The sequence below is a fragment of the Somniosus microcephalus genome, chromosome 15 (genome assembly GCF_052327205.1).
Source record: "Somniosus microcephalus isolate GS21.2 chromosome 15, FLI_Smic_1.0, whole genome shotgun sequence".
NCBI lineage: Eukaryota > Metazoa > Chordata > Chondrichthyes > Squaliformes > Somniosidae > Somniosus > Somniosus microcephalus.
This window is the reverse complement of record NC_141001.1, coordinates 71,306,869-71,333,532: the sequence shown is the minus strand read 5'-3', so window position 1 is coordinate 71,333,532 and position 26,664 is coordinate 71,306,869. Positions and strand designations below refer to the sequence as shown.

General features: G+C 47.2%; 1 protein-coding gene across 3 annotated transcripts in view; it reads left to right on the top strand.

The window, feature by feature from the left end:
* The window catches only part of c15h11orf24 (chromosome 15 C11orf24 homolog), a 127,936-nt gene extending 101,855 nt beyond the window's left edge, over positions 1–26,081 (top strand). For all 3 annotated transcript variants that reach the window (XM_086007996.1, XM_086007995.1, XM_086007997.1), the window contains 2 exons: positions 2,340–2,478; positions 25,818–26,081. The gene's annotated coding sequence lies outside the window, so the exon portion shown is untranslated. The remainder of the gene's footprint in view (positions 1–2,339; positions 2,479–25,817) is intronic.
* Positions 26,082–26,664: the final 583 nt, after the last annotated feature.

The following is a 26,664-nucleotide window of genomic DNA, read 5'->3' as shown; positions in this document are numbered from 1 at the left end:
TGTTGGCGAACAGATTGCAGGAGTGCTGTGACGCCGCTTTGCACACTGGTATCCAGAGCCATGATGGCAGCAGTCTGAGCTTTCATGGCAGCAAATGGAGATTGCATGACAGCACTGAGCTTCCATTGCAGCACTCAGACATTGGGTGGATGCTGCTTGTGTTGCAATGGAAGCTGAGACATTGGCCATCAGACACTGCATCATGGTTGGCTCCACAGGTGCGTTGACGAAGGTGGCCACCCGTTCCATGTTGCAAAGGATGGGTTCCAAGCTCTGCGCAAAGCCCTGTGCCAAGTTGGTGCTAGACTCCTCCATGCTCCTTTACATTGAACACAGGCTTTCTGGCAGGCTGTCCAGTGCACCAAGCATTTGAGTGTGTACATCCATCAGCCGCCTTCTGTAGCCTGGCCCATTGAAGTCATCATCTGAGTCCTCTGCAGCAGAATTCGTGTGTGACCTCGCCCTCTGGCGACCTGACACCTGCGCTATCCTTTCTCACCCCCCGCCCCCCTCCCATCCCTGGCTGCAATGCATTTGTGCCTGGTGTCTCCATGTGTAGATCCTGCCTCTATCCTATCCTCTAAATTACGTGCAATGTCAATATCTGAGCTGGTGGCTGTGACTGAAATCAAGTGATGGTGTGTTTTCATCTTCACTGTGTTCTTGGTTTCCTCAACTTGTTGGGCAGGTTGTAGTTCTTGGTAGCTGAAAGGAAAATGGGACAAGGGTAAGGCTGAGGTGAGGGGAGAGAAATTAAGAAGTGGATGTTTACACAATCAGCAGCTTCTCAGTCAGAAGAGAGTGGGAGGAGAAGAGGGATTAGTTATGCGGATTCCCTCCTCTTCAATGGCTTCAGACCCACCGGTGGCCACGGCCTCAGTAGTGGCTGTTCCAATAATGGCCAGCACCGTCTCTTCCATGGGTGTTGGAATATGCTGGCATGCCTCTCCCACTCCGGTTAGTTCCTGCTGCCTCCTGTTGTGCGCCACCTTCTCCTGCAAGAGAGGGGGGAAGAGTGTCATCGAGTGTTGTGCAATTTGTTGGGTGATGTGGCTGTCTTGATTGAATAGCTGCCAGTGTGTGCAAAATGTGGGTTTGAGGCTTGCAGAAGTGCTACGTGTGTGAGGTGAAGTGAAGCATATGAATGTTAGGTATGAGTCCTAATTGTAGAGATTGTTGGTAGGTGAATGATGTGGGTGTGGTGAATTGAGCAGTGTCTGAGGCTAGTTGGTAGGATAGGGCTTTTGAAGATGCATTCATGGACCGTTACCACTCGTGTGAGATCGTTAAACTTGTTCCAGCACTGCATCCAGGTCCTTTGGACTAAACCCCTGGCATTGACCTCTGTGGCTATCTGTTCCCAGTGCCTTCTCATCATGTGTCTGGAGGGCCTCCTTCCCCCCCCATGAGGATACAGGACATCTCTCCTCCTTTTCACCCTCTCCAGCAAGACATCCAGTGTAGCATCCGAAAACCTGGGGGCCTGCTCTCTCACATGGTCAGTCATTGATCTCTCTTTTTCCAGGTCAGATTCAGTTGCAGAACGACTCCCAGCACCTGCTGCATCCACAATGCACCTCCCCTTTAAAAGGTGCAGGCTTGCTTTAAGTAGTGCAGACTAGCTTTAAAAAGTGCAAGTTACTAACGATATTGGGACCCCTGCTGATGAATGCAACCAATCAATAGTGCGGGAAGCACTGGCTGCACACAGAAATCATTGTAATTAGCAGGCAACACAAAGTTGGCATGCTGCCTACATTCCATTCAACAGGTGCAGGTTAATCGCGCACTTCGATCCCCACACCCGTTTTCAGGGGGTTAACCAATTAATAGCCCATTATCTCTCTAACATCAAAGGTGACTGCCAGAAATTGGATCAGAGTAAATTGACAATTGGCTTTGCTGCAATCAGCAGACTGTTTTGTTAGCTGCTCTCAGTGTAATAGCAGTAGGACTGTTTCAAAAGGTACGAGTACCCCTGGACTAGAGAAGGGAAATATTAACCAGACTTTCTGCTCCTGACCACTGCCCAGTCACTCCTTTGGAAAATGCATAGTTATGGATTTGAGTGAGAACAGATTAGGCTCCCCCCCTCTCAGCCACTTAAATTATACAAATGGTATCCAGTGTTGAGGAAGTTTGTTTTTTTCCCATCTACAGTTGAAGGCTAAAGCAGTAACTTTTTGAGAACCGTTGGGAGGATAGACATATCGATTTGAAAAGGTTCACACACAAATGCTTAGCAACTTACACTGCATTCATGTATGCATTACTTTTCCATAAGTATTAACTGTATTTATTTTACATTAACTTTGTCAATTGGAATTTTTACCATGTAGACCTTGTCATAAGCTGATACATAGAGAAAGAGCAAGCAATATGGAGAGCAAGAAATCAAGATCCTTAAGAGGAAGAGTTGAAGATTCAGATAAATTCACAAAGTTATAAATCCAAATACTGGAGCCAGAAAAAGACATTGTAAGTGAAGAAAGGTATTGGGAATTACCTCGGAACTCAGCAGTCAGTGGAAGTTCTGCAGTTTCTTTGTGATTGATATTTTGTGAGACCTAAATGTACAATTGAGGGATGGAGGTAGGAATAAGTAATCCTTGGGGGAGGAGATTTCTGTGGATACTTAACTGAAAGTTTTTTTCATGCGCTCCCTCCAACCACGGAGACATGATGTAAAGAAAAAAACTTGTATTTGTAGGAACGGAGGTTCCTAGCTGAAGAATTGAGATCGACGCAGAGAATCAAAAACAATAAAATTTAATGAACAAACGAAGTTAAACAGTAAACTGCTGGATACAATGCAAATAGGTCTGGTCTGGTTGAAAGCCTCTCTAGAACTGCTAGAAGGTTCCGAGCACTGACGTCATGATGTCATCACGTTCTTCCCGCCGTTGGGGATCACGTGACGGGCGGCATGACGTCATCACGCGGAGTAAAGGAAAGAAGCCATAGTACAGTTAACAGATACATTAAAAGTGCAGCCTCCAGTTGCACTACATTGCTGTTAAAGGAATTATAAACAATTGTCCTGAATCCCCTGGTGGCTCTGCCACATACGCCCCCCCAGAATTGTCTTTAACAGAAAAGGTAAGACGAGAAGGGGTTCTGACGAGTCTGTCCGACCGACTGCGATACTCTGGCAACTGGAATGGAGCGCTAGAAGACAAACTGGCAGTTGGCCGTGGTTGGGACGGTGCCGCAGGCGTAGGAGAAGTGGTGGCTGGCTGTGGCTGTACTGGATCGATGGTTGACGCCCACGATGAGGCGGTGACGACTGGCTTGCTCAGATCCAGACGAGCCGGTTTTAACCGGTCGATGGAGATGTGGTCAGGCTTACCGCCGACGTTGACTGTGAAAGACTTGTCACCTGACGAGATGACGCGGAACGGACCTGTGTAAGACGGTTTGAGCGGGTCTCTGAGCATCTTGACGAATGAAAACTTATTTGGCGCTCTTAAGCTCCACCGGGACATGGGAGCGCTGCAGGTCGTGATGAGACATAGGCACTGGGATGAAATTCTTAGCCGCCTCTTGGTGGCTGATGAGCTGCAGACCAGGGTTCCGTCTGAGGAGGAAGAAAATCGCCAGGAACTCTTGAGTGGTTGGCCGTAAACCAGTTCTGCAGAAGAAGATTGAAGGTCGTCCTTGGGAGCCGTGCGAAGACCCAGCAGCACCCAAGGGAGCCTGTCCACCCAACCAGTCCCACGAAGACTAGCACGCAGTGCAGCTTTAAGGGACCTGTGAAATCTCTCGCACAGACCGTTTGCCTGTGGATGATAGGCGGTGGTGCGATGAAGCTTGGTACCCAAACCCTGAGCCACGGCATGACAAAGTTCCGAGGTAAATTGAGGTCCTCGGTCGGAGGAGATGTCGGCCGGTACACCGAACTGAGCCACCCATGATGAGATGGAAGGCTCTGGAAATGTCCGCCGCTGTGGTGGCAACCAAAGGAATTGCCTCTGGCCACGGGGTGGTGCGGTCTACCACGGTGAGGAGATGCGTGAAACCATGAGAAGAAGGGAGAGGGCCAACCAGGTCCACGTGAACATGGTCGAAGCGACGCTCTGGAACTGGAAAAGTGGCCACTGGAGCCTTAACATGGCGTTGGATTTTGGACTTCTGGCAACTCACGCAGGTATTGGTCCAGTCACGGACGTCGAGATGCATGCCTTTCCAGACGAACTTCTTTGCCATGAGTCGTTGTGAAGCCCTCATACCAGGGTGTGACAAACCGTGGATTGTGTTGAAAACTCTCCTGCGCCATTCGACTGGTACAATTGGTCAGGGGACTCCCATCGAGATGTCGCAAAGGAGTGTGGTCCCTGCAGCCTGAAAACTGACATCAGCCACTTGTAAGCTGGAAGGTGTGGTCCGGTATGCCTGCACTTCAGGGTCTGCCATCTGTTCTTCTGCCAAACCAATATAGTCGATTCCCAGGTGGACTGTGTGGACCGGGGCGCGGGACAGACAATCCGTCACCAGGTTGTCCTTGCCAGACACATGTATGTCTGTTGTAAATTCTGATATGAACGTAAGATGACGTTGTTGCCGAGCCGACCATGGTGCCGCTGTCTTGGCCATGGCAAACGTAAGTGGCTTGTGGTCTACGAAAGCCGTGAATGGGCGTCCTTCCAGTAAGAAGCGAAAATGGCGGGTGGCCAGGAAAAGTGCTAACAACTCCCTATCAAAGGTACTGTATTTGCGTTCATTTTTTTGCAATTGGCGGCTGAAGAAAGCTAGTGGTTGCCCCGTGCCATTGACCAATTGCTCCTGCCCTGCCCCGATGGCATAGTCAGATGCATCTATGGTAAGGGCGATGGTTGCACCTGGAAGAGGCTGTGCTAACATGGTCGCATCAGCCAAAGCGTCCTTAAGTGTTGAGGAACGTCTGGTCCATCTGGGGTGTCCAGCCGATGGGGTCTTTACCCGATTTACCTTTTAGAGCCTCGTACAACAGTTGCATTAACAGGGCCGCCTTGGGGACAAAACGATGATAAAAATTGACCATCCCCAGGAATTCCTGGAGAGCCCTGACGGTCTGAGGATGTGGGAATGAGGTAACTGCCTCCACCTTCATAGCCAGCGGAACGGCGTCTTCTGAGGTGATTCTGTGTCCCAGAAAATCAATGCTTTGTAAGCCAAACTGGCACTTGGCCGGGTTGATAATAAGGCCATGCTGGCTGAGACAAGAAAAAAGGGTACGCAAGTGCGTAATGTGCTCTTACTTGCTGGTACTGGCGATGAGGATGTCATCGAGGTAGACGAAGATGAACGGCAGATTGCGCAACACAGAATCCATGAGACGCTGGAAGGCTTGCGCTGTGTTTTTCAACCCAAACGGCATACGAAGGAACTTGAAGAGCCTGAAAGGTGTGATGACAGCGGTTTTGGGGACGTCCTGAGGATGAACGGGCACTTGATGATACCCCCGGACAAGGTCTACTTTGGAAAAGATGGAATTCCCTGCCAGGTGGGCCGAAAAATCCTGTATGTGAGGAATCGGGTACCGATTTGGAGTTGTAGCTTCATTCAGGCGTCTGTAGTCGCCGCATGGTCGCCATCCGCCGCCTGGTTTAGGAACAATGTGTAATGGTGAAGACCAAGGACTATTCGATCGTCGAATAATTCCCAGGCGCTCCATGGTATGGAACTCCGCCTTTGCGGCTGCGAGTTTACCGGGTTCGAGCCCGTGCATAAACTGGGGATCCTGTCGTGGTAATGTGGTGCGTCACACCGTGCCTCGTGACTGAAGAAGAAAAAGTGGGCCTGGTGAGCTCCGGAAACTCACCGAGAAGACGAGAGAACTCATCTGGGGATGGGACTGCACAGGCAACTGACCAAGACACAGCGGTGCTGCGGTGGCAGGAGACCGAATGAAAGGTGGCCGCGTTGATTAACCGGCAGTGCCGGACGTCGACGAGAAAACCATTGGCGCAAAAAAAATCTGCCCCCAGGATGGCCTGTGACACTTTCGCCGTGATGAACTCCCAAACGAAATGCTGGCCGCCAAAGCGCAACTGGACCCTACGCTTTCCGAACGTGCGGATGGCCGCACCATTGGCTGCCTCGAGGGAGGGACCGTGACCGCCGGATTGAAGATCGAGCTTCGACGCTGGTACGATACTGCACTGGGAGCCAGTATCGCAGAGAAAACATCGACCTGACAGGGAGTCTGTGATATAAAGGAGCTTCCCTGCGGAACCCATGGCCATCGCAACTCTGGCGTGTCCCTCAGGCCCTGTCACCCTTCTTAGAAACCGCTGGTTTGAGGTAGGATTTTTTTGGGGGGGGAAAAGCTGCAGGGAGGACGGCAGCATCGGGCTTTCGCGCCAAAACGAGCGTGGTATGCACACCAGCCTGCTGGCGGAGGAGTCGGCTTCGCTCTTGTGGGGGATGGGCGCCTCGTGACCGCACAGCATTGTTGTGTGACGGTGAAAATTTTGTCCGCTTTTACAGCGAGTTCAGCACAGTCCGTGATCGTGGAATTGGCCAAGGCCGCCTGTACTGGCTCTGGCAACTGGCAGAGAAACAACTCCCGGAACAGAAAACATTCCAATTCCGAGCCCAAGAGCGTGAGCATCTGGTTCATGAGCTCTGATGGCTTTGAGTCCCTGAGGCCGGGCATGGAGATAAGTCTGTGAGCGCGCTCCGACTTGGACAGACCGAAAACCTGCAGTAACTGTGTTTTTAAAGCTTCGTACTTGCCATCGTCCGGAGAACTCCCGAGGAGGCTGACGACCCGTGAGGCCGTGGTGCTGTCGAGGGCGGAGGCCACATAATAATAACGGGTCGAATCTGCTACTACTCCCCGGATTGCAAATTGGGCTTCTGCCTGGAAAAACCACGCGGCTGGTTGTTGCTCCCAAAATTGCGGCAGTTTGAGGGTGACGGCGTTCGTGTCCATGATGTAACTTCAACGAAAATTGTTCGAAGAAATCCGGGTCACCAATATAGGAACGGAGGTTTCTAGCTGAAGAATTGAGATCGACGCAGAGAATCAAAAACAATAAAATTTAATGAACAAACGAAGTTAAACAGTAAACTGCTGGATACAATGCAAATAGGTCTGGTCTGGTTGAAAGCCTCTCTAGAACTGCTAGAAGGTTCCGAGCACTGACGTCATGACGTCATCACGTTCTTCCCGCCGTTGGGGGATCACGTGACGGGCGGCATGACGTCATCACGCGGAGTAAAGGAAAGAAGCCATAGTACAGTTAACAGATACATTAAAGGTGCAGCCCCCGGTTGCACTACATTGCTGTTAAAGGAATTATAAACACTTGTCCTGAATCCCCTGGTGGTTCCGCCACAATTTATATAATACCTTTTTTGTTTTCAGGATGTCCCAAAGCACTTTACAGCCAATGGGTTACTCATCCTGTTCACCCTTTCTAAAGCAATTAATCTGGTTGAGCACCGCCCTTCTCCAATGCCACTCTTCTGTCATCCAGCTCCATGGGAACGAAAGAAAGAAAAACTTGATTTTATAAAGTGCCTTTCACAGCCTCGGGACATTCCAAAGCACTTCACAGCCAATTAAGTACTTTTTGAAGTGTAGTCATCGTAATGTAGGCAAATGCAGCATCCAATTTGCATACAGCAAGGTTCCACAAATGGGCATTGGATAATTGACCAGATAATCCTGTTTTGGTGGTGTTGGTATCCCTTGCGTTTACTGGTATATCTCCAACAATGACTTTCCCTCCCTCAGAGGTCCCCCAATCATCTATCGTCAGCCCTCATCTCTTATGTACATGCTTGCTGCCCCCCAATGGTATCATCTGCAGGCACTGGGTCAGCTTTTATATGCACACTGATGACACCCACTTACCGTCCTCCACCACTTCTCTTGACTGCCTGAATGCTATCAGACTGCTTGTCTGACATCAAGTCTTGGATAAGTCAAAACGTCCTACAGCTCAACATTGGGAAAACTGTGGCCATTGTCTTCTGATCCCACCACGTATTCTGCTCCCTTGCCATTGTCTCTATCCCTCTTCCTGGCTACTCTTTCAGGCTGAACCAGACAATTTGCAATCTTGGTACCCTTGTCGATCCTGAACTGATCTTTAAACCCCAACCATATCCATCACTGCAACTGCTTACATCTACCACACAATATTGCTTGCTTTTGACCCTACCTCAGCCCATCTGCTAGTAAAAACCCTTATACATGCCTTCCTCACCTCCAGATCTGACTACTCAAACACTGCCCTTGCTGATCTACTGGAAATTCCATCTGGACCAAAACTCTGCCACATGTATCCCGTCCTGCACTAGTTCCCACTTGCCCATCACCTCATCCTCGTCTACATTCGCTCCACATCCTCCAACCCAGTCAAATCAAAATCCATGGCTGGAATTTTCCTTACCTTGGTGGGGCCCGACCTCGCTGCTGGCTCCATCCTGCTGTACAAAATGAACTGACCTATAAAGCCCGCCCAGCGCATTACCCAGCCCAATTAGATGGAGTGGGTCTGGTGACGTAGTTCATGACACATTTTAAACTGGGATCCTTAAAGGGACCCTGACCACATTAGATTTTAAGTTTACTTTATCATAGTGGGTGTTGAATCTTTACTGTACAATCATATAATAAAAGTTATATATAAGTGACAAATATTTAAATAAAGTTATTAAGTAATATGACACCATCTACAAATACAATCAAGAACATTAAATTAAAGTACATTAATTGTGAAGTTATTGCTGCTTTAGTCACAAATCTATAGACTTTTGTATCAATAACTGGTACAAATAAAAGATGTGTGTGTATAGGTAAGATAAATTAAGCAAATTTTAAATGTAATTGTAAAGGGGTGGATTTACAATCTTATGCAAGTTCAGCAGAAGAGCTGTGGAATCCCTGACAAACAGTGTAAGTGGTGCTTAGTGTGTTTTGGGGATTTCTGCAGCTCTTCCATTGAAGTTAACACTGGACAAGTGAGAACCTCTGCAGAAATTCACCCCCAAAGTCTCAAACTGAAAAATTAAATTAGTCATATTCAGGGACTGAAAGCAAATTGAACCAGTGGAATGAGTAATGAGAATGATATTGTTACGGTTGATGACTTGATTTAATGTGTAACTGGACAATCACCAGTATACTGTGAGGAAAAACCTGACCAGAAACAACAACAAAAATGTATTTAAATGGTATGTCATTTTTTATAGTGCAGATCAATTCACTGCAATTACTGTTCAGTTGGAAGGCAACAGCCGAGAATGGCCAGTGAAAAATTAACATTTATCAGTAGCTTTTCAAGTAGAACAGAATCTCCATCAATCTGTTACCTGAAGTAATCAACATGTTTTTATTTTGGTTTGTTTCCCATGCTGTCAATTAATTAGAAACATAGAAGATAGGAGCAGGAGTAGGACTTTCGGTCCCTCGAGCCTGTTCTGCCATTTAATGAGATCATGGCTGATCAGCCAAACTCAGTACCCTGTCCCTGCTTTCTCCCCATATCCCTTGATCCCTTTAGCCTTAAGAAATATATCCAACTCCTTCTTGAATATATTTAATGAATTGGCCTCAACTGTCTTCTGTGGTAGAGAATTCCACAGGTTCACACCACTCTGGGTGAAGAAATTCCTCCTCATCTCTGTCCTAAATGACTTACCCCTTATCCTTAGACTGTGACCCCTGGTTCTGGACTCCCCCACCATCGGGAACATCCTGCGTCCAGTCCTGTTAGAATTTTATAAGTTTCAATGAGATCCCCTCTCTTCTAAATTCTAGCGAATACAAGCCCAATCGACCCAATCTCTCTCCATACGTCATTCCTGCCATCCCAGGTATTAGTCTGGTGAATCTTCTCTGCACTCCCTCCATGAGAAGAACATCCTTCCTCAGATAAGGCGACCAAAACTGCACACAATACTCGATGTGGTCTCACCAAGGCCCTGTACAACTGCAGCAAGACATCCTTGTTCCTGTACTTGAATCCTCTTGCTATGAAGGCCAACATACCATTTGCCTTCTTAACCGCCTGCTGCACCTGCATGCTTACCTTCAGCGACTGGTGCACAAGGACACCCAGGTCTCGTTGCACTTCCCCTTTTCCCAATCTATTGCCGTGCAGATAACCTGCCTTCCTGTTTTTGCCACCAATGTGGATAACCTCGCATTTATCCACATTATACTGCATCTGCCATGCCTCTGCCCAATCACCCAACCTGTTCAAATCATACTGGAGCTTCTCGGCATCCTCCTCACAGCACACAAGCCCACCCAGCTTTGTCTCGTCTGCAAACTTGGAGATATTACATCTAGTTCCCTCGTCTAGATCATTAATATATATTGTGAATAACTCGGGTCCTAGCACCGATCCCTGCGGTACCCCACTAGTCACTGCCTGCCACCCGGAAAAAGACCAGTTTATTCCAACTCTTTGCTTCCTGTCTGCCAAGCAGTTCTCTATCCAAGTCAGTACCTTACCCCCAATCCCATGTGCTTTAACTTTGCACGCTAATCTCTTATGTGGGACCTTATCGAAAGCCTTCTGAAAGTCCAAATACACCACATCCACTGGCTCTCCCTTATCTATTCTACCAGTTACATCCTCAAAAAATTCCAGTAGATTAGTCAAGCATGATTTACCTTTTGTAAATCCATGTTGACTTTGTCCGATCCTGTCACTGCTTTCCAAGTGCTCTGCTATTACATCTTTTATAATGGACTCTAGCATTTTCCCCACTACCGATGTCAAGCTTACTGGTCTATAATTCCCTGTTTTCTCTCTACCACCTTTTTTAAATAGTGGGGTTACATTAGCTACCCTCCAATCCATGGGAACTGTGCCAGAGTCTATAGAATTTTGGAAGATGACCAGCAATGCCTCTACTATTTCTAGGGCCGCTTCCTTACGTACCCTAGGGTGTAGATTATCAGGCCCTGGGCATTTATCGGCCTTAAATCCCATCAATTTCCCTAACGCCATTTCCCTACAAATACTGATTTCATTCAGCTCCTTCCTCTCATTAGACCCTATATTCCCCGACACCTCTGGGAGGTTATTTTAATTAGCTGGAGCAATGGCCACAGAACTCACGCCTCAGGTTGACAGACATGGTTCCCAAGCTGTGTGAATCCCGTGGCCATGCAGGGAAATTTAAAAAGTAGGGGGAAAAAGGCTCTTAAGTGCCTGTAAAGTACCTCCTAATGATTTCAATTGGGTCCCAGCCGCTGCAGGTCGGGTCAGCTCCACACTGATGGATGCACCTGTGGGACCCGCTGTCAAAAAAAAAAACAAAAAAAAACTCCCACCCGACCTGCCACCGATCACGCCCACTACCACCCCAGAAAATTCATCCCCCTTGTCTGTCTAAACCACCCTCCAAAGCCTGGCCCAACCTTATTTCTACAATCTCCTCCGCTTCATCTTTTTCCTCAGGTCTTTTGTACATTCCCCTCTCCAATACTTTAGCGATCCTACTTTTCGAAATCCCTTACCTAAACCTCTCCACTTCTCTCCCCACCACTTTAAAAACTTACACACAACCCATCTCTTTGATCTAGCCTTCAAAGCCTTCAGAACCTTAATCTCTTTCCTCCTGGATCAGCATCCATTTTGTATGACTATCTGTAAGTACCTTGGGATGTTTTCCTTAATATGTTGAAAGGTGCTATATAAATGCACGTTGTTGTAGTAGTAACAACAATCTTGCGCCCATCATTTACTTTCTATGCAGCACCCATCTTGATAAAAAGGCAAAAAGCTGCAGAAGCTGGAAATCTGAAATTATAAACCTAAAATGCTGGAAACACTCAGCAGGCCAGACAGCAGCTGTGGAGAGAGGAGCAGAGTTCACGTTTCAGCCTGGTGACCTTTCGTCCAAACTGAAAAATGTTACAGATGTAGTAGGTTTTAAGCAAGCGCAGAGGCAGGGAAGGGAGTGGCGAGGGGAGGGGAGGAGAGGAAAGAACAAAAAGGAAGGGCATGGTAGGATGGAAGGCAGGAGTGAATAAATGAACAGAATCATTACCAGCACCTGTTGTCTGGAAAAATTGCTAGCAATGATAATGATCTGAAATTGTTGAACTCAATTTTTTTTTTAAATATTCGTTTATGGGATGTGGGCGTCGCTGGCAAGGTCAGCATTTATTGTCCATCTCTAATTGCCCTTGAGAAGGTGGTGGTGAGCTGCCTTCTTGAACCGCTGCAGTCCGTGTGGTGAAGGTACACCCACAGTGCTAGTCGGTAAGGAGTTCCAGGATTTTGACCCAGCGCCGAAGAAGGAACAGTGATATACTTCCAAGTCAGGATGGTGTGTGACTTGGAGGGGAACGTGGAGGTGGTGGTGTTCCCATGCGCCTGCTGCACTTGTCCTTCTAGGTTTGCGAGGTGCTGCTGACGAAGCCTTGGCGAGTTGCTGCAGTGCATCTTGTAGATGGTACACACTGCAGCCACGGTGTGCCGCTGGTGGAGGGAGTGAATGTTTAAGGTGGTGGATGGGGTGCCAATCAAGCGGGCTGCTTTGTCCTGGATGGTGTCGAGCTTCTTGAGTGCTGTTGGAGCTGCACTCATCCAGGCAAGTGGAAAGTATTCCATCACACGCCTTACTTATGCCTTGTAGATGGTGGAAAGGCTTTGGGGAGTCAGGAGGTGAGACATTCGCCACAGAATACCTAGCCTCTGACCTGCTCTTGTTGCCACAGTATTTATGTGGCTGGTCCAGTTAAGTTTCTGGTCACTGGTGACCCCAGGATGTTGTTGATGGGGGACTCGGCGATGGTAATGCCATGGGGCAGTGTTTAGACTCTCACTTGTTGGTGTCTGCCCCACCTGTGACCCGCATTGGACTCATCAGTCACCTGCGAACTCATATTTAATGTGGAAGAAAGTCATTCTCGGTTCCGAGGGACTGCCTAAGAAGAAGACGACTTGTTGGAAATAGTCATTGCCTAGCACTTGTGTGGCGCGAATGTTACCTGCCACTTATCAGCCCAAGCCTGAACATCATCCAGGTCTTGTTGCATGCGGGCATGGTCTGTTTCAGTATCTGGGGAGTTGTGAATGGCACTGAACACTGTGCAGTCATTAGCGAACATCCCCATTTCTGAACTTATGTTGGAGGGAAGGTCATTGATGAAGCAGCTGAAGATGGTTGGGCCTAGGACACTGCCCTGTGGAACTCCTGCAGCGATGTTCAGGGGCTGTGATGATTGAGCTCCAACCACCACAACCATTTTCCTTTGTGCAAGGTATGACTCCAGCCAGTGGAGAGTTTTCCCCCCCGATTCCCATTGACTTCAGTTTTACTAGGGCTCCTTGATGCTACACTCGGTCAAATGCTGCCTTGATGTCAAGGGCAGTCACTCTCGCCTCACCTCTGGAATTCAGCTCCTTTGTCCATGTTTGGACCATGAGGTTGGGAGCCGAGTGGTCCTGGCGGAACCCAAACTGGGCATCAGTGAGCAGGTTATTAGTGAGTAAGTGCCGCTTGATAGCACTGCCGACGACACTTTCCATCACTTTGCTGATGATTGAGAGTGGATTTGTAGAGGGCATCTTTTCCGTGGTTTACGGTAATTTACCTTCCTTTACCTGGTTTACGGTAATTCACCTGGTCAGGCAGCCTTTTGCTACTACACTCTGACCAATCCCAAACAGCGGTTTCAAATTGCTAAACCCACCCTTCCAGTTCTGACTGGAGGACTTATAATTAATGATATATATTAAAACGGACAACTGGTCTGGATGTGAGAAAGTTAAACTAAAGAAAACTACACCCCACGATTTTAGTAATCACTGTACAATTGCTTAAATGGGGGGAAGACAGATGGCAAAATGAGGGATAAATGGCTACAATGTTAATTAAACAATCTTAGCAATTTCCCTCAAATTACCACCCCCCCTTTAACTCCTTACTAGATTGCCTTGCTGAGGAGTCAGAAACCTGCTCACCTGTGGTCCAAGGAAATAAGAGAGAGAGATAGCTTCTCAGGAGCTATCTTTATATCCTGCCAGCTACTGCTGTTTGACGCTGAAAGGGTCTGTGTGCAAAATTCGCACTGAAAAGTTCGAATACACAAGAGAAAGGCTGTGATTGGCTGATTCAAATAAAGCTTGGAGTGGTTTGAAAGTGTCTACATTCTGGGGCCGAAGTGTTCCCGCCTACATCCGGAGTTTCTGGGCTAACCAAAGGGGACACACCTGAATAATGGGTGATTCAAAACCCATTCATTCCAAACTTTTCTCTTTCAAAAGTCCTTTTCCGGAGTTTCGATGTGTCTCATTGTGTGTAAGGGTTTTTGAATGGGTTGGATTACTAGGTAAACAGAAGCCCTTTGTCCTGCAGTCAGTCTCAAGTGGTTTAATCCCTTATGTCAACATCCTGCAGTTTCGTGTAAATAAACATCGATTGTCGGCAGGGAAGGGAAACTCCCGTTTTGATTGACAGAATCTGACTGCCACTGCTTGATCCTCCCACTTTCACAGACATCTACGAGCTGCTGGCTGCTTTCCCAAGCCCCATTGTCTCGGCCATGCTTTTCTGATGGCCATTTTTAAACCCCTTTGTAATTTACCAAACTCCAGGGAACAATTTTATTAATAAAATGCACTTAAAGTGTGCAAATTTTTCCACAAAGTTCCTCGATTCCGGTGTTGTCCATGTGCTGCAACGCAGCCTTTTGCAGTTCTGGGCACGTTTTAAAACATTGTCCAACCCAGAGGCAATTTAAAGTCATGCACAGTCTCCATCCACAATGTAGATTAATATCTCCAGTAGCTTTGGGGTTAAGGGGATTTTTGCGAACCCCTACATTCTGATGGGGCGGTAATTGGCCAGATTGGATTTGTCCTGCTTTTTGTGGACAGGACGTACTTGGGCAGTTTTCCACATTGTCAGATAGATGCCAGTGTTGTAGCTGTACTGGAACAGCTTGGATAGAGGAGCGGCTAGTTCTGGAGCACAAGTCTTCAGCACGACAGCCGGGATGTTGTCGGGGCACATAACCTTTGCTGTATCCAGTACGCCCAGCCATTTCTTGATATCACGTGGAGTGAATTGAATAGGCTGAAGACTGGCTTCTGTGATGGTGGGGACCTCGGGAGGAGGCCGATATGGATCATCCACTCAGCACTTCTGGCTGAAGATGGTTGCAAATGCTTCAGCCTTGCCTTTTGCACTCACATGCTGGGCTCCACCATCATTGAGGATGGGGATATTCATGGAGCCGCCTCCTCCCATTAGTTTTTTTAATGGTCCACCACCATTCATGGATTTGGCAGGACTGTAGAGCTTTGATCCGTTGATTGTGGGACCTCTTAGCCCTGTCTATAGCATGCTGCTTCTGCTTTTTAGCATGCATGTAGTCCAGTGTTGCAGCTTCCCCAGGTTGACACCTCATTTTTAGGTACGCCTGGTGCTGCTCCTGGCATGCTCTTCTACACTCATTGAACCAGGGTTGATCCCCTGGCTTGATGATAATGGTAGAGTGAGGGATATGCCGGTCCATGAGGTTACAGATTGTAGTGGAATATAATTCTGCTGCTGCTGATGGCCCACAGCGCCTCATGGATGCCCAGTTTTGAGCTGCTAGATCTGTTATCAATCTATCCCATTTAGCACGGTGGTAGTGCCACACAACACGATGGAGGGTGTCCTCAGTGTGAAGATGGGACTTTGTCTCCACAATGACTGTGCGGTGGTCACCAATGCTGTCATGGACAGATGCATCTGCGACAGGTAGATTGATGAGGACGAGGCCAAGTAGGTTTTTCCTCTCGCGTTGGTTCTCTCACCACCTGTCGCAGGCCCAGACTGGCAGCTATATCCTTCAGGACTTGGCCAGCTCAGTCAGTAGTGGTGCTACCGAGCCACTCTTGGTGATGGACATTGAAGTCCCCACCCAGAGTACATTCTGTGCCCTTGCTACTCTGTACTTCTTCCAAGTGGTGTTCAACATGGAGAAGCACTGATTCATCAGCTGAGGGAGGGTGGTAGGTGGTTTCCTTGGTCATGCTTGACCTGATGTCTTGACGTGGGGTCCGGAGTCAAAGTTGAGGACTCCCAGGGCCACTCCTTCCTGACTGTATACCACTCTGCCGCCACCCCCGGTGGGTCTATCCTGCTGGTGGGACGGGACATACCCAGGGATGGTGATGGAGGAGTTTGGGACATTGGCTGAAAGGTATGATTCTGTGAGTATGACTGTGTCAAGATGTTGCTTGACAAACCTCACAATTTTGGCACAAGTCCCCAGATGTTGGTGAGGAGGATTTTGTAGGGTCGACTGGGCTGGGTGTGCCATTGTTATGTCCGTAGCCGGTGCCGAGGTTGATAGTGGGTGGTCCGTCCTGTTTTTTTATTATTATTATTGTATTTCGTAGCGGTTTGTTACAACTGAGTGGCTTGCTAGGCCATTTCAGAGGGCAGTTAAGGGTCAACCACATTGCTGTGGGTCTGGAGTCACATATAGGCCAGACTAGGTAAGGACAGCAGATTTCCTTTCCCAAAGGACATCAGTGAACCAGATGGGTTTTTACGACAATCCGATAGTTTCATGGTTACCATTACAGATACTAGCTTTTTATTCCAGATTTATTTAATTAACTGAATTTAAATTCTGCAGCTGCTGTGGTGGGATTTGAACTATCTCTGTAATTTCTTTCAGCCCCACAACCCCCCCAAGATACCTGCGCTCCTCTAATTCTACCCTCTTGTGCATCCCTGATTATAATCGCTCAACCTTCTGTTGCCTAGGCCCTAAGCTCTGGAATTCCCTGCCTAAACCTGTCTGCCTCACTACCTCTCTTTCCTCCTTTAAGACGCACCTTAAAACCTACCTCTTTGACCAAGCTTTTGGTCACCTGCCCTAATTTATCCTTATGTGGATCGGTGTCAAATTTTTTGTCTTAAAATACTCCTGTGCAGCACCTTAGGACGTTTTACTACGTTAAAGGCATTATATAAATACAAGTTGTTGTTATTATTGCTGCTCAAGTGTGTATTACATTTTGGGTAATAGTGACTATTCAGTCTGTAATTTTGCTGTGTACCACGTCACTAATTTTTTTCCCCAATTAAGAACACTCATCTAAGAAATTAAATAGATGAATGGAAACCATTTTATTCAAAATTGCTAATCTTATTGGTAATGTTTTTGCCAAAACTTGTTTTTTTTATAAAATATTTTTCCATCTCTATAATTCCATTCCCTTTTTCACATTTTGCCTAATTCCAGGCTCTTGGAGCTATTTTCTCTGAGGTAGTTGTTTTTCAATAAGAAAGTTCTACCTGAGAGGTTGTTGATATACTTAGATAAAGTGAGACCAAATTGTGCTGCTGACTGCATTATAATTTTACACTGGAGCAAAAAAAAGCAGCAAAAGATCAAAGTTCAAAAAATATATATTATTACCTAGCTAAATGTAAACATTCGCAAAGTTCCACGACAATGGGAGCCAGAGGCAACTCAAAATTAAGGTGTGTTCCAACCAAATTGCTGATTGAAGGCTGTTTATGATAGACAAGTCCTCACTCCTGGCTCTTTGCTGTGATTGGTCTGTGTACAGTTTTTGGGACTGAGGTTGCAACATTCTCCGAGTTCACCCGAGGCTTAGCATTTTGCTTCTGTCGTTGCACTGAACTTTATTTTTGCTCCTTCCAAGCATTGCCTTTATTTAGATGCAGGGGGGAATGTTTCCCTTGGTTTGGGTGTCTAGGACCAGGGGTCACAGTCTCAGAATAAGGGGTCAGCCATTTAGGACTGAGATGAGGAGAAAGAAATTTCTTCACTCAGAGGGTGGTGAATCTTTGAAATTCTCTACCCCAACGGGCTGTGGAGGCTCAGTCATTGAGTATATTCAAGACAGAATTCGATAGATTTTTAGATATTTAGGGAATCAAGGGATATGGGGATAGTGCAGGAAAGTGGAGTTGAGGTAGAAGATCAGCCATGATCTTATTGATTGGCGGAGCAGGCTTGAGGGGCTGAATGGCCAACTCCTGCTCCTATTTCTTATGTTCTTATGTTTCCTGTCACTTGGAATAAGTTTTTTAGCTTACTGTTCATATTCAGTGAAAATCAGATAAAATTGAAAATTAAAGCAAGATTAAGACAGAAAAATGTCTGTTTCGAGAAAGTACATAGAAGCTGACTGAAAATGACAAATGGAAATATTTCAGTCCTGATACTAACTTGTATGTGGGGAATTCATTCCCCAGTGAATTGAGAGCACAGGCCAGTAATACCCTTGCTCAGAGTTGGAACAGTTTGTAGGATATTTATCTAGCTGTCATAATTGCCACAGACTGTTGGTTTCCAAATTGTATTACGATAACAACAATTTGCATTTATATAGCGCCTTTAATGTTAAAATGTCCCAAGGCGCTTCATTGGAGCGTTATCAAACAAAATTTGACACCGAGCCACATAAGAAGTTATTAGGACCGATGACCAAAAACTTGGTGAAAGAGGTAGGTTTTAAGGAGTGTCTTAAAGGAGGAGAGAGAGATGTGGAGATGCTAAGGGAGGGAATTCCAAAGCTTAGAGCCCAGGCATCTGAAGGCACTGCCGCAAATGGTAGTGATTAAAATCGGGGATGCACAAGAGGCCAGAATTGGAGGACCGCAGAGATCTCCGAGAGTTGTAGGGCTGAAGAAGCTTACAGAGATAGGGAGTGGCAAGGCCATTGAGGGATTTGAAAACAAGGATGCGAATTATAAAATCGAGGCGTTGACAGACCCGAAGCCAATGTAGGTCACTGTCTTATATGGCGAGCACAGGGAATGGGTGAACAGCACTTGGTGGGAGTTAGGATACAGGCAGCACAGTTCTAGATGAGTTCATGTTTATGGAGGATGGAGGATGGGAGGCCGGCCAGGAGAGCATTGGAATAGTCATGTCTAGAGATAACAAAGGCATGGACGAGGGTTTCAGCTGCAGATGGGCTGAGGCAGGGGCAGAGCCGGGCAGTATTACGGAGGTGGAAGTAGGCGGTCTTGGTGATGGATTAGATATGTTATTGGAAGCACATCTCTGAGTCAAATAGGTTGCGAACATTCTAGTTCAGCCTCAGACAGTCACCAAGGAGCCAGTTGTAGAGTATGTACCTTTTAAGGGGAGAACTACTTTTTACAGCTCCTGTATACTGTAGTACCAGCAGTGACCACACCTGTCTATAACCCTGAGTAGGGATCTGTACCGGTTAGTTTTAGAGCAACCCTCATCCAGTAAACACCTGTTGATTGTTCTCTGCAGTCTCTGTCGATTATTTGAAGGACACACTACCTAAAGATTCACGGATTCAACATTGGCGACGAGGTGATTCGAACCTACCTGCAACTCTGCAGAAGAAGGCCGATTCCATCAGTGCGGGCGTCGACCATCCTGAGAGGGCTTGAGCAGGCAGAGGAGGCTGTGGAGGGCTGGGCTTGGTTCTCCAGCCGCGACGATCCAGCGCAGCGGGCTGGCAGCAGGTATGGCGCAGACCCTTCCTGGACAGTGCTGGCGGGAGCCGACCGATGGCACAGAAAAAGGCCGAACAGCGTCGACGGGTAAGAGAGAGGGTAAAGCGCACAGGGTGCAGCCGGTGTTGAAGACCGAGCGGCGTCAACGAGAGAGGGTGAAGCGCGCAGGGCGCAGCCGGGGTTGAAGACCGAGCGGCGTCAACGAGAGAAGCGCGCAGGAAAACGCGCAGTGTGGCCGGTTTCAAGGGCTGAGCAGCGTCCGCGGGGGAAGAAAAGAGAGCGCGGGAGACGCCATTTGGGCCGCAGCGGAGTAGAAAGGGAAGCGCGGGAGATGCCATTTTGAGCCAGCGGAGAAGAAGGGAGAGCGCAGGAGACGCCATTTTGAGCCAGCGGAGAAGAAGGGAGAGCGCGGGAGACGCCATTTTTAGCCAGTCTAACCACACCCAGGGATGCCGAAGAGTGGCAGTGTCACAACGTTCGACAATGAAGTCGAAGATTGGGCGACATATATAGAATGCATAGAAGTGTACTGCAAGGCAAATGAAGTGCCAGATGCCAGGAAAGCACTAGTACTGTTGAATTCCATGGGTGCAAAAGCGTACAGCTTACTGCGAAACCTAGTAACCCCAGAGAAGCCAGTGGAAAAGGATTTTGAAAGCATAGTGGCAATCCTACAGGACCACTTAAACCCCACACCGCTGCTGATAACAGAAAGATTTAAGTTCCACAAAAGGAACCAGCATAAAGACAAAAGTAATGCTGAGTATTTAACGGAACTGCGCAAGCTATCGAAACACTGCCAGTTTGGAGTGGGACTAGCAGATACTTTAAGGGACAAGTTTGTGTGTGGGCTTCAAAGTGAAGGAACCCAGAAACGGTTTCTATCAGAAAAGGATCTTACGCTGGACAAGGCTTTCAGCATGGCAGTATCACACGAAGCAGCCGCACGGGGCTCTGCAGAGATACAACGGGGACCGCAAGAATATGGCACAAATGAAATTCATATGGAGCAGGGAAGTGGTATCGCTGCGGCAGAACAACACACGACCATAAGGATTGTTGGTTCAAGGACCAAGTGTGCAGACAGTGTGGAGAAGTAGGACACATAGCAAGAGTCTGCAGGTCGGGAAAGAAAACCAGCAGCAAGAAATCTCCACAGGAGAAGTACAAAAAGGTACATAAGGTGACGGAGAGTAGTTCAGACGAACAGAAAAGTGATACAGACTCCGGAAGCAAGGAGCTGGGTTGTCTGAAACTACATAATGTAATCAAAATGGAGGATCACCAAACTATCTGGGTCACGTTCAAGATAGACGGAGTCCAAGTGAAAATGGAATTGGACACAGGATCAGCCCTAACAATCATAAACCGAAGGGACTACAAGCAGCTATTCTCACATATACCCTTGAGAGGTAGAGATTGTCTTGAAGACGTACACGGGGCAAAAAGTCTACCCCAAAGGAAAAATAAGGGTGAACGTTATATACAACGGCAAGGAAACACCAAAAATGGACCTATATGTATTGCCAGATGGAGGACCACCACTACTAGGAAGTGAATGGATCCGGAAGATAGATTGGCATGCCATACAAGCACTGATGGTAGATGCCAAAAAGGATGACGACGTCACACCTGGACGACTGTCAAAAATGCTAACTGACGCACAAGAAATGTTCCAGGAGGGCCTCGGAACACTAAAAGGCATAACAGCGATGATCAAAATAGAGGAAAATGCAAGCCCAAAGTTTTTTAAGGCCAGACCGGTGCCTTATGTGATCCGCCCAGCCGTCGAAGCAGAGCTGGAAGGTTTGGAACGTTCTGGAGTACTGTCCAAAGTGGACTGGAGCGAGTGGGCTACACCCATCATCCCTGTAATGAAGAGGTCGTTGAGTAATACGCCTGGGGAACCAAAGAAGATTCGCATCTCTGGGGACTTTAAGGTGACAGTGAACCCAGTCCTTCACACGGTACAATATCCTCGCTATCTGGAGGAAAACGCTTCACTAAGATTGATCTGGCCCAGGCGTACCTGTAAATGGAGGTAGAAGAAGCCTCGAAACAGTACCTCATGATCAACACTCATAAAGATCTCTACCAATACAACCGGCTGGTGTTCGGGGTAGCATCAGCTCCGGCTATTTGGCAAAGGGCAATGGATCAAGTCCTGCAAGGGATTCCAGGGACCCAGTGTTATTTGGACGACATCCTGGTCACGGGCGAAAATGACAGTGATCACCTCGCCAACCTGGAGCAGGTGCTCACTAGATTGAAGGAATATGGGCTCCGAGCTAATCGCCACAAATGCGAGTTTTTCCAGAAGCAGATCTCGTATTGTGGCCACGTTATTGATGAAGAGGGGTTACATAAGTCCCCTGAAAAGATTGAGGCAGTAGTCAAGGCTCCAGCACCGGAAAATGTGTCACAACTGAGGTCGTTCCTCGGGCTGGTGAACTACTACCATAAGTTCTTGCCGAATTTGTCTACAGTACTACACCCTCTGAACACCCTACTGCAAACGGGGGTACCATGGAAGTGGAATGACTAATGTAAACGAGCTTTCCAGAAGTGCAAAGAATTGATCACATCGAAAGAGGTGTTGGCTCATTTCAACCCAGCACTACCAATTCGGTTGGCGTGTGATGCATCACCCTATGGTATTGGAGCGGTGCTGTCGCACAAATTCCTGGACAGCTCAGAGAGGCCAATAGCCTTTGCGTCTCGGTCACTAACCTCAGCCGAGCGTAACTACGCCCAGATTGACGGGTAGGCCCTCAGCCTAGTGTGGGGAGTGAAAAAGTTCAACCACTATCTGCATGGGCAGAAGTTCACCTTGCTGACTGACCACCAACCACTTGTCTCCATCTTTAATCCAAAGAAGGGCGTTCCGGTGATGACTGCGCAACGGCTACAAAGATGGTCCCTTTTTCTAGGGGCGAACCATTATGAAATCGAGTACAAGGGCACGAAACAGCATGGAAACGCTGATGGGCTATCACGCCTGCCACTGCCTACTACGGAGGAAGCACCAGCAGTGGACCCTGTTGAAATATTTTATTCGACTATAATTTAGCGCTTGCCAGTAACTAACGCGGATATAGAGGAGACCCGAAATGACCCGACACTGTCTCGGGTATATGACTTGACGTTGAAGGGATGGCCAACACATGGCGACTCACTGTTGCCAGCATTCTCATCCAGAAGAGAACAGCTGTCAGTATGCCAGGGGACCTTGATGTGTGGATCCCGAGTGGTAATTCCACCCAAGTTAAGGGAGAGAGTGCTCGATGAGCTTCATGAAGGCCATCTGGGAGGAGTGAAAATGAAAAGCTTTGCTAGGGTTTATGTGTGGATCGATCAGCAAATCGAGGACCTGACCAAGAGCTGCTCAGGATGCCAGAAGGTCCAAAATGCACCACCACATGCCCCTCTACACCTATGGGAGTGGCCCTCCTCTCCATGGCAACGGGTGCATATTGATTTTGCTGGTCCATTCATGGACTCAATGTTTTTAATAGCCGTGGATGCGCACTCGAAATGGCCTGGGGTGATCAAAATGTCCTCCACCACCACGGAGAAAACGATTGCAGTCCTACGGACCATATTTGCCCGGAACGGCTTGCCAGAGCAGATTTGCTCTGATAACGGACCACAGTTTGTGTCTGAAGAGTTTCGGAAATTTATGAAAAGGAATGGGGTAAGGCATTACACATCTGCCCCGTATCATCCAGCCACAAATGGATTGGCTGAGAGGTTCGTACAAACCTTTAAAAAGGCAGTAAGGGCCATGTGCGATGACGACATTCCACTGCAGCATAAGGTGGACAATTTCCTGTTAGCCTACAGAAATGCGACACATGCAGTTACCAACCAGACCCCGGCCATGATGTTCTTTAACCGAAGGTTAAGATCTTGTCTGGATTTGCTCAGACCAAATGTACGAAGAGATGTTGAGAATAAGCAATTCCAGCACATCAATGAGAAGCCGACAAGGAGCTTCAATGTAGGGCAACCAGTCTTGGCCCGCGACTACCGAACAGAGAAATGGCAACCAGGAACGATATGCACACGGCAGGGGCCACTAATGTACACAGTGAATGTTGGGGAGAACATTGTGAGACGCCATGTTGACCAGATCCTAGCGTCACAGGAACGAGTCAACCCCATGTCTCGCGTACCTGGTAATGAACCCAACATACAGGTAGCATCTACCCCAGAAACAGTAGTATCGGAAGCTGATGAACCAACCGACGACAGGGGGCCAGAATCGCCTCCGCACCAAGAGCAAGACACTCAGGAAAGGCGCTATCCAGAAAGGATCAGGAAGCCGCCCCAAAGACTGAATTTATAAATGGACTATTTTCACTTAATGTTGCATGTTAAAAGTGTTAATTGTTAAATGAATGTTATGGTACTGTTAATCTAAAAGGGTAGGAATTGTAGTGTATGTACCTTTTAAGGGGAAAACTACTTTTTACAGCTCCTGTATACTGTATTACCAGCAGTGACCACACCTGAATATAACCCTGAGTAGGGATCTGTACTGGTTAGTTTTAGAGCAACCCTCATCCAGTAAACACCTGTTGATTGTTCTCTGCAGTCTCTGTCGATTATTTGAAGGACACACTACCTAAAGATTCACGGATTCAACACCAGTGGCTAGGGAACGGAGTTTGTGACTGAAAACAGTGGCTTTGGTCTTCCCAATATGTGGAGGAAATTTCTGCCCATCTAGGACTGTATGTCAGACAAGCAGCGTGACAAATCAGAGACCGTGAAGGGGTCGAGAGAGGTAGTGGTGAGTCTGAGCTGAGTGTCGTCAGCGTACATGTGGAACCTGACATGTTTTTGATGGTGTCGGCGAGGGGCAGCATGTAGATGGGAAATAGGAAGAGGCCAAGGATAGATCCTTGGGGGACTCAAGAGGTAACGGTGCAGGAGCGAGAAAATAAATCATTGCAGGCGATTCTCTGACTAATACTGGATAGATAAGAATGGAACCAGGCAGTCTCACCCAGCTGGATGACGGAGGAGAGGCGTTGGAGGAGGATGGTGTGGTCAACCATGTCAAAGGCTGCAGACACGTCGAGAAGGATGAGGAGGGATAGTTTACCACAGTCACAGTCACTTTTGACTTTGATAAGGGCCGTTTCAGTGCTGTGTCAGGGCCGGAAACCTGTTTGGAGGGGTTCAAACATGGAGTTGCAGGAAAAGTGGGCATAGATTTGGAAGGCGACAACACATTCAAAGACTTTGGAGAGGAAAGGGAGGTTAGAGATGGGGCGGTAGTTTGCAAGGACTGAGGGGTCAAGGGTGAGTTTTTTGAGGAAGGGATGATAGTAGATTTGAAGAGGAGGGGGACAGTACCGGATGAGAGGGAACTGTTAACAATATCAGCTAACATGGGGGCCAGGAAGGGAAGTTGGGTCGTCAGCAGTTTGGTGGGAATAGGACAAGGGAACTGGAGGTGGGTCTCATGGACAAGGTGAGCTCGGAGAGGACATGAAGTGAGATAGTGATTCGTTACAGCTCTGCAAAATAGGTACTCTTCCCCTTAGCAATGGAAAGAGTCCCTCTGTGGGAAATGAACAAATTCACACTGATGAAATAGGAGATGCTATTCTGGAGATAAGGTCGAAGTACATGGTTAAGACAGAGTACAAGAAGCTTTATTCAACTTATTGTGTTGCATCTAATCCTGAATGCAACAAGTGGAAATGTACAGATGGAGTGCTGCAATGTGGGATGCTGTCATTCAGATGAGATGTTAAACTGAGATCCCTTTCTGCTTGCTCAGGTGGACGGACAAGATCCTATGGCATTTTTCAAAAAAGAGCAGCCAGTTCTCCTGGTTTCCTCGCAAGCATTTCTGTCTCCATCAAAAAAAGAGGATATTTAGTCATTCATTTAATTTGCTATTTGTGGGACCTTTTTGTGTTAGCTATATAACTACGGTGACTGCACTTCAAAAGTAATTAATTTGTTGTGAAGCACTTTAAAATATTCTAAGGCCGCTTGGGCAGTAATCTGGCAGTGAGAATCACCTGCCCTTTGTACAGCCCACCTGATTTTCATTCCATTCTTTTCCGCTCTGTTAGATTACCACTCGGGCAGTGAAGATGAAAATCTAACCCACTGTATCAATGCAAGCTCTTTCTTTTTGTGGACAGACCCAGAAAACATGGGACAAGCTGCCAACTCTTGTGCATCCCCTCCAACATGTACTATTTATGCCACATTACTAATTTCACCACCGTGTGTCCTTTCTGCAGTCAAGCTGAGACACAACTTTCCAAATGTACCCAGAGCCAGATTATTTAAAGCGCTGCTGCTTAATTTCTGGTTGCACTTTTTGCTAACAATATTTTTTTTTTTTTGTCACCCAGCGCGAGGGTGAGCAGGTCAAAGAAAGTGCTGTTGGGTCTGCTCCTGGAGTAGGAAAATCAGCCATGCACATGGATGTGAAGGATCACTGGACCAAGCTTGACAATTGTGTACTGGAAGATCTCCTGCAGGCTGATTTTGAACAGTCATAGGTCACTTTGGGTGGGAGGCTGTAAGCCTAGTTGCAAATTTGAGGCCTTGATTTTTAACAGTTAAGCGGAACAAAAATGTAAACATGCAACAAAATAAATATGTTTTCGCCTCAATTTTCTGACTAGTTTGATTGTTACATTGTCCAGGCACACTTTTACTAGTGTATTGTTTAAATTTTGTCTGGCTTGGTCTGGCCAAAAGCTTTCTGTGAAAGCCATAGCATGTTTAGTTGAAAAATTTCCAATATTCGCCAAATATAACTACTTATTAAGAAATTAAAGTTACTTCATTAAAATCATGACCTAAAACATTTTTTTGGGCACCTCATTGTTTTCCTAATGTCCTTTTTGTTCTCGCCTATGTATCCAAGAAGTGCCCCCTTCTGTACATCTACAGCACCACATAGTGGTCAAAAATATTCTCCTGATCAGAAACATTTTAGCTTTGTAGTGCAGTAGCACAAGTACAGATCTTTTCTATGTAACAAAAACAAACAAAGTAACAGGAAAAGACTTGTTCAGAGCTTTTTGTTACCACATCATGATGTCAAACTGCTGCTAAATTGCATGGGGAAACATGAATTGATATCAACACAAGAAGACGCCCCCAACCACCCACCCCCACACACGCACATAATTGCTTCATGCTGTGGTACAATTCTACAGGTACTCGGGTACGGTACTTCACCCAAGTAAT